Genomic DNA, 9,466 nt, shown 5'->3' with positions numbered 1-9,466 from the left:
CACATGCACAGCAACAACAACAACAACAGCAAGCAAGCAAGCTCTATCTGTAGGAAAAACCTAAAAATTTCCCATAATGCGCTGCTAAGTGGCCGGCAATTTGTTGTTGGGGCATTCACATGTCAATCAAATGTTAAAAGCTTCGACTTAACGGCATCCAGTTGCGTTGCATGAACTAGAGGGCCATTTATTTGAGCCACAGCAGCCACACCAAAAAATCAATAGAGGCATTACCATCGAATACCTATGTATGTATATATACCATGCTACCATATTCTATATAAATGTACATATGTATACATTTAGGTTGGTAAATACAGCAACAAATTCACTTTAATGCGTTGCGGCGTACAACTCAATTTTGGAATGCACATCACATTTGTGGAGCTGTGGTGGTGAATGGGGATGTCGAAAGGGAGTGGGAGGACGGGGGCTATGGTCGTCTCTGAGGCTGAGAGTGGTAATTCGTTGGGCAATTTGTAAATGTAACTAGCAGATACAAATCTGCAGAGAATGCGCAGGCACATAATCAAAATTAAAATAAGAATCTCATCGCTCAGCCGCAGACATTGAGAGATACATTGAGGCAGATATGACGCAAGAATACACAAACACACACACACACACACACACACAGACATAAATACAAACACATACAGAGAGTGGCAAGCGCACTCACTAAATATAAGAGGAAGCTAAGGGAAATCCAAAGGACAAACGACCCAAACAAATTACACTTTTTCTTTCTTTATTGTTGGCAATTTATTTGCAGCGAAATTGAAATACACACCATTTACCTGCAGACGCCGCCCACAGAGACACACAGAGATACACACACACACACACACACACACATACATTTATATATGTAAGGCAGCATTACGAAGCTACTTGGGGATACTTTCATAATGTCACAAAAACGACAGCGTCAACGTCGCCGGCGGTGGCATTGTGACATCATCTGGCCCCAAAAGTCATTTCGTTTATTTGAACATGGCGGAGGTCAAAAAATTCATAAGCGACATGACAGCATAATACTTGTAGTAAACTTTTAGGCGCATTTGCAAATGTCTGCCACAAGCCACGCGTCCATTTCCCTATTACTCGTACCCCTGCTTCCACTCGTGTTTACATATCAAACTAATCAAATTCCGTTTCGATCATCTTGTTAATTAAACCAAAGCAAACTAAACTGAATTGGCGAAAGCTGTGAGTTAAAACAACACTCCCAGAACTGGAGAGATTGCTGTTGCTGTTGGTGTTGGTGATGGTGATGGTGCCTAGCGTGCAGCGGGAAAACTATGGCAAAGCTTTTGATTTTAATTTAGATAAAGCCGGCTATGGAAATCAGGAGCAGTTGGCAGCAGTTGCCACCCATGTAACTATGCAAGTTTATCCGCCGTTCGAATCAAAAGCGAGCGCACAACGCCCCAGAAGGCGCAGAAGGCACAGAACTAAACACTCCATAAATAAGTGAGAAGCGAGCTAGTGCTACTCATGGAGCAGCAGATGAAGGTGGTGCTGGTGGTGCTGGTGGTGGTGGGGGTCGGTGGTAACTAAAGGTAAAACTGTAAATTGCGCGCTTTCATGTAGATAATTAATCACGGCGAACATTCAGCAAGTTGTTTCGCTTTTCCGCCGTTTTTTGTTTCCATAGAAAAGTTCGACTTTGGTTTTGGTTTCGGCTTTGGCTTTAGCTTTGGCTTGTTTGTGGCCGTCTAAATGCAGTTTTATGCAAATTTATTTGTGATCTTATCGCATAATTTTAAGTCCACAGCCATCGTTGCCGATTATTCCTGTTCCCATTGTTGTTGCTACTCAATGGGTTTCTGTTGTTCTTGTTCTTGTTGTTGTTGCTGTTGCCGTTGGTGTTGCTTTGTGTTTTTAGATTTATTGTTGGCATTTTCGTGGCAGTCGCGGAAATGAAATCAATTATACGCCCCGTTAGTAGTTCGATGCACAAAAGGAAATTGAAATAATTTGAAATTAAATTAATGCAATTAAACATTCTGCTAAGCTCTTGGCGTTCTGTGGCAACAATTAATTCGGTTCATTTAAGCGATCTAGCATCTACTATAAATAACATATAGTAGTTGGTTTTAATCAATTTTTCCCAATTGTTTACTATTTTTCAATTAACAACACTGCACAAAATTTAAACTGCAATTTTCATTAGAATTTTGTGCGTTGGTAAACTGGAAACAGTAAGTACTAAATAATGGCGAGAATTTATTTGTAATTACCCATTTTGTTGAAATGTTTTAATTCTGTTTATAATTAAACAAATTCACAATTGTTTTAAAATAACAAATGCGGTGACTGAAATAAAAAGGACGAGGGGAAGGGAATTCATTTGGTCACCAGGCGAAGTTCGCAGCTTGTTCTTAAGCTTTTCGGATTATTTAGGTATTATGGTACCGATTGGAAGAAGTTATTGTAACTTCGACAGTCTACTGCAGATATATATAGATGATGCGCTGCACTCTGTACAATTACAATCTGTAATTCCTTTATTAAAGGTGTTTATGAGCGTTATAATGAACCACATTCAAATAGCCTAATTCAAGGCCCCGAACGTTGGGTCTGAGATCTACATGAAGGGCCAATGCTTCATTAAATAGGCCTTCAGCAGTTATTCTTTATTATAAAATTGTATATTCGCTACTTTCCAACCAAACGGCATAATTCGTGGACCCCACTTTTTCTTATAAAGCTCAAAAGATCATAAAACATAGTCGACCAAAGAAGCGAACTATTGTAATAAAGTCTGGCCGCAATATAATATCACTGTAACAATTCAAAAGCGTTTGAGGGGCATGGATATGGACCGATCTCTAGCTCGATATCATGAAACACAGAGCAGTTTCCCTTTATACAGTATTTTACGGAAGAGATTGTTAACCCATTACTGGCGTTGCTGAAGCTGCAGAGATGCTTTAGGTGGGTAGGTTTAGGTTGGACCGATCCCCAGTTCGATATCATGAAACACAGAGCAGTTTCCCTTTATATTTTACGGAAGAAATTCTTAACCAACAGAGATGCTTTAGGCTGGCAGCTGGTTAGACTAACAACTTTTAGGTATAAGAATTTTGATATGGATACATATGTTACTTGAAATAATGTAAGAAGTCAACAATTATTTTATCCATACATATTTTGAGAAAAAACTTTTTATAAAATTGCAATACTAAGTATCTAATAATCGCCCACGACCCGATTGTCAGATTTTATTTACCTTTACGCTAGCTATGCCCCGAAGTGTAGTCAGAGACGTTAATAGACCGAATAACAAACAATCAAAATATCAGAGAAAGCAAACTTAAAATTAATAAAAAGCTTATGCATTAAACTTTAAAGACTGGGAAAGTTAACGTATATAAAATAGGAATCTCTGACCCTTTGACCCGTAAATACAAAAGATCATAAGGCATCTCTTAACATATATGTGTATATACCATATGGAAATACTTGTATATGCATGACGAAACAAATCGCTGTAGTTTCCTGTCTGAATAGATTAAGAAAACGGTTGTAGCCCAAGTCGGTATGTAGAAACTAGTAAGTTCTAGAAAACACGCGTATACTTTATTTTTGATTGGATACATGGTGTTTAGCCACCGGGCTAGCCGTAACATTCACGTAAGAGTTAATTCTGTAACGACGCTGGCAGGAATATCGTATTTTTTTTCTATTGCACTACCTTGGTCAAGCAGTGCTTCGGCTGCTTATGTACACACACTGCTTGTGTAGTTACGATTTGAATTAGCGTTATGTTTTAGCGTCAACTGCCTACGATCAAATTTTTTTCTGGCCTTAGTTAACAAGATAAACAAATTTTCTCAATTGTTTTTACTTATTTTAAAGGGAGTTAATTTTCTGCAACCGCACGGCTATCGGCCACCTATTGTTTATTTTCATTGTTGCACAGTGGCAATATTTGCGAGTTGTCAGTGGCCCTTTCTTTAACCTTGACCTGTCGAAAGGAAATTGTCAAAAGAGGTGTGAAGCAATTTCCGTAAAAGAAAGTTTTCTTGCTTGGCCTTAGCATCCGGATCTTTCTTTTTACTTCGAGATCGCCTAGAGGAAGGTTGTGCCTTATCCACGCAAACGGGGTTATCAACTTTTTGGTTATACAGATTATATTTGTACCTATAACCTACAACCTAATACAGCAACGATAGTATTAACAGCGAATAAAAAGTATATAAATTGGCGAAAACTAAATTGGAGGATTCTATTGTCGAAAGGATTTTTCTGCATGGTGCCACTTCCGGACATCGGGTAAATTTTATTTTTCTCGTTTCTTCGCATTTGGAATGCAAATTCTAATTCACATTTTTTCGATTTACATTGTTTTCGTGCAGAATTGTGGGTCATATCGTCTATGACGGACGTCGCCTAATAACGGAGTGCGAGTGATTTTTTGTGTTGTCTTCGGTGAAACCTGTGCCTGGGCAATTGGCAAAGCCCCGTTGTGTTGGTTGGAGGCCCGTGGGAAAGAAAAAGGCATAAATTAGCCTACCCCAACCTTTAAAGGCAACATTATATATATATCCACATATATATTTATATATGTGTCCAGCGCAAAAATGAACTTCTCTAGTGCGCTTATTATTCTTTAATTTTTTTTCCCCTGTGTTAAATCCAAAAATTTAAATGTACATATGTGTAACAACGCGAGCAAAGCAACTCGGCATGGCGTGATGAAGTGGGAAAGAATATACCTAAGTGAACACAAAAAAAAAAAATAATAATACACAAAGCAAAATTCGTTAACTACAAATGTGTATGTGCATGGCGACAATTTTTTTCTGGTTTGTTTAAAAAAAACAAGTTAAAGCCCACCCAGTAAATATCGAACATAAACTTTAGTGCCAAAAATTATGCATGCAAGCAGCGGTGAGCCCACACAGCGCGTCCCCCCCGAAAGATCTTTCGACGTTGGACAAAAACTGTAAGTACAGCCGTTTTAATTTTTATTTTTTCATACTTACTTGCGTGCATGCGTACGGAAGTGATCAGCTGTTCAATTGGAACACAGGCTTGCCTGCTAGGCATAAAAACAAACTTAACGCCTGTATGCCAATTCTTGGCTTTTGTTTCATAATTCTCCTATTATCGGCACGCACATAAACATCCCAAAAGGGGAAAATGCATGAATTTATATAATTCAAATATTTGTTTATATTTTCTTACCCTAATTTCTTTAATATTTGAATATAAATAACCATTTCTTCCAGCCACGCCAATTGCTCTACTCACTTTGCTATACCTACTTATATATATATTTTTTTTTACTACTAGATATTTAATTAGAAATGTTCATAGGCTTGATTTCGTCGAAAAAGTTAATGCGAAAGACTTGAAAACTAGTTTTAACTTGCCGTTTGATAAAGTTAGGTTATATATGGAACTTCGAAAAGACAAGGTGTTCAATGAATTTAGTTTTTAATAAAAACATTATAATGATTGCTTAAATTTTTCGGTCTTATGATTTCCGCTAGCCGCAGCATGTAGAGGTCTGAAGGGGTCATTCGCATAATTGTTTTGGGATATGAATGATCAAGGATGGGTGGGCCAATACTTCCTCAACGTCAACAGAGGAATACCAAAGGTGTGTCCACTTGTGTCCTGTGATCTGCAAACCCAGCTTTCTTTTTTTTGTCCTATTTGTGTCAACTTACCGATTTTTATGGCTTTTCCGATAGCACGCTTTGTTTTTAAATAATAAGCTAATTAAAAGGCCGTAAGATTTGAGAGTCATCGAACACCACCCATTAGCCGACGAGCCCGAGCCGGAACATAATAGCGTGCGCTCTCAATCTTGCACCCACCACCTCGCCTACACTAATGGGCTATTGTCTATACCCGTTACAATTCTTGTTAAGTCGAGACAAGAAATACGATAGATTTCCTCTCCACGCCTCATGCATTGTTCCACACATTGCAATGCATTGTGTAGTTGATTGTCTTCTACCTTCCGACAGCTGCATCTAGAGTGAGTTTTGCAAAAAACTTTTCCACCTCTTTTCTATTCGAAATAGTTATGAGTTGAACTGACGTTTGGAATCGATTTGAAGCACGCGATACCTAGTATATATAAAAATATGTACACTTACAAGTAGCCGAAGTTATTATTATTCTGCTGATATAGAAGCCTAACCCATTGAAGCACTTCACTCCTAATATACTAGGTAGTTCATCATTATGATCATTTCAACACAATTCGCTGCAAATTTGAATATACGGGTAGGACCCACACTCGTGGCAGCTCGCAAATATGAATGTATAGTATGTACGAGTATGTACACGTATGCATTTGCAATTGCAGCGTGAATATTTACATACATATCTGCAAACAACAGGGACCATCACTTGGCATTTGATTTGCATATTGGCACCGAAATGCATTACTCGCCAGCAAATTGAATTGCTTTGCTCCAATTCAACTTTACATATTCCCTGGAACCACCCGTCCAGTGCCAGTACTCGTACATCGTCCACTGCCACTGCCACATCCACTTCCATTTCCATTTCCACTTCCATTGGCCATACTGCCTGCCATTATACATCAAAGCTCGAAATGCGCTGCCAATATTGCAAAAATAATGTGCGCAAATTGAAGTTATAAATAAATCAAATAAAAGTATATTTTAGTTCGGGTATGGTGGAACGACACTCTTGTTGGTGCACATTTATCTGCTGCTGTCAGCCATTTCCTTGTTATTGTTGTTGTGCGAGGACACGTACATATCTATTGTATACATACATTCGTGTTGTAGTTGTTTTCGTGTTGTTCTTGTTGTTGTTGTTGCATTTTACGTTGCGAGAGAGTGCATCACATATTGCGTTCAAATTGAGTTACATTTAAGCATTTTCCCATTGGAGTTGCAATGTTTTCAAATATGCACATCGACGTCGTCGTCGACTTTGTCCAGCTGCTCTGCCAGGATACCTTCGGGTTGCCTTCATCCTTCGCAAAACACTCATTGCACATGTGTACTCGTACCTAGAATATAAAATGCTTATTTGATTGCAGAGGGGGACACAATAAAAACAATGCAAGTATAGTATTAGAAACAAATGCGTATAATTAAATTGACTTACAGAGAGCGAAAATATTTGGACATCATGCCAGAATAGCCACGTATGTTTCATTTCCAAATTGGTAAAGGAGAAATAGTTCACCTCTGTCTTTCAGAATACAAAAACATTTTAAAGTATTACACAACTTAAGGACCTATTTGTTCTATTTATTTCTATTTACACCAAAACACACACTTTAGGATTCCCAACATACAGACTCCTTATACAATTTAAAATACGCAAAGCCGATCCCTTAATAGCTTTAACAGTTTAGTATCTTTCATTCTTCTGTAAAATGAATTTCCTTTCATTCAAAATACAAGTCATATTTCCAAAGAAAACTTTGGTTAGATTAGGTGAGAGCGGTAGCTAAAAGCAGTGTGATCCTGGGTCATTTTTAAATTAATTCCAACTTCCTTCTACCCGTACTTTGGGTCCCTTTTCAGCAAAAAGATTGATGAAATATAATCCTAGGACAATGTCCACAGTCCAGGATTTCATCCTCAGCTCTTAAGTGATTAGGTGTTTAGGGTATCGCGACACAAATCTGTAAATTAATTGAAATTTGTTAAACTGAAGTAAATGTTTAAATAATTTTTAAAAAAAAATGTAAATTTGCAGGATGTTCTATGTTTAATGTGTGAACTAAGGCTACGCTTTAATCTGCGACACAAGTTAAAGCCCTGCAGACATAATCGCCCGCAGCTGTGGCTAACCCAACACCTGAGCCACAATCTCCTTGTTGGCGGCATCGGCGATAACAAAGTGCTTTGCCGTCTGACTGAATACACGCGCTGGCAAAACGGTTCGAATGAACGCAAGAGAAATATTAATGCGGACACCTTATCAAAAATGGCAGCAATCAGCACGCTCAGTTAACACCTCATTACACCCACGGCCATGCCCATGCCCATGCCCAAGCCCATGCCCATGTCCATACCCATGCCGATGATAAACCAAGCCGGCCGTACCCCTTACCGCACCACCTTCGTTTCCATCATGCGAAAGGGAGAGGCAACAAAAACAGTTCGTCTTTTGGGAGGCCGGGGCGCACACGTCGAGTCCGAGGCCGAGTCCGAGTAAGAGGCCGAGTACGAGTCTCGTCGGAGCCAAGTGGCGTGTCAATTGGCCATTAACATGGGCCACCGAGTGGCCGCCAATAAATAAGAGCAAACACCTACTAGTGCCTAACACTTGCCAAATAAAAGTACAACTACAACTCGTACAACCATTCACATACTCGTACATACATACATACGTACTCCTATATAAATAGCTGTCGTTGACGCACTGACCGATGCCTCGACTGATAAGAGTGATAGGCAAACAAATTTTGCAGTGCTATTGCGGTAGGGGGTGGGGATGGAGAGGGGCGGGAGATGGGATGGGACGTACCCATATTTGGCCTTTGGAGACAACCTCTCTAAGTGGCGACTTTTGAAATCTTTTAATTGAAAGGTTTGCTGCCTCAGTTTCTTTCCTTTGCGCAAAGTTGTCCCAACTGGCCAAGTTGCCTGTCTTTTCTTCAACTTCAACGTTGGCAAGCAAAAAAATTTTTAATTAAAAAATTAAATGCGGCAACACTTGGAAATTTGTGAGAAAATTGCTCATTAAAAGTTTTCACCTGGAGAGATGCTCAAAGTAAATCTCAACACTAATTTTCTTTTCATGTAATTATGTATGTGTGGCAGCAGCAAAACGAAAAAAAATTTGCTCCTAAGTTATTTCTTTAAGCTCTTTTGAGAACAATATAGTGTGTGTGTGTCGGTTCCTAAGTGACGCACCAATGGGCGGGGCGGCGCTATAGTTGCAGACTGTCTGTACGATTGGGACAATAGTACGAATAAGTCGCAGGTGTAAGACGCGTCGCGAAGGGAATTTATTCACCAAAGCTAAATACTTTTAATGACCTACTCGCAGTTTGTTATCGATAGGCAGTCTTATCGACAAATAATGCGTTTGATTCCCCATCCAACGATATTTAGAATGTCCGTTCAAAAGTTAAAAGCACTTAGTTAGTAGTAATTCATTCAAAATAGTTTCTGGGCAAGGATTTTAAATTGACCAATTATGAACATAAATAAAATTATGTAGTTTTCGAATTTGACATGCGAAATATTTCCGCTTATTTACAAGTGCATTATTCAAAAATATTAAATATTATTATATTGTTAGTTTAAGCCTTTTTATATATTGGGTATATCTCTTAAGCTATGTTCAGATGCGCAGACAATTTGCCTACCGAAAAGTAGAAATCGCGACGGCTCATTTGCTGCATGTGTGAACGACCAATAATCTACAAGCAGATGTCTGTGGAAAATCATGCTTGCTCCGTAAGTTCACCAAATGTTTACAGCAGAGATTTGGAAAGTCAGAACAC

The sequence above is a fragment of the Scaptodrosophila lebanonensis genome, unplaced genomic scaffold (assembly GCF_003285725.1).
Source record: "Scaptodrosophila lebanonensis strain 11010-0011.00,11010-0021.00 unplaced genomic scaffold, SlebRS2 tig00001410-arrow-pilon, whole genome shotgun sequence".
In the NCBI taxonomy this organism is placed as follows: domain Eukaryota; kingdom Metazoa; phylum Arthropoda; class Insecta; order Diptera; family Drosophilidae; genus Scaptodrosophila; species Scaptodrosophila lebanonensis.
This window is presented reverse-complemented; position numbering follows the sequence as displayed.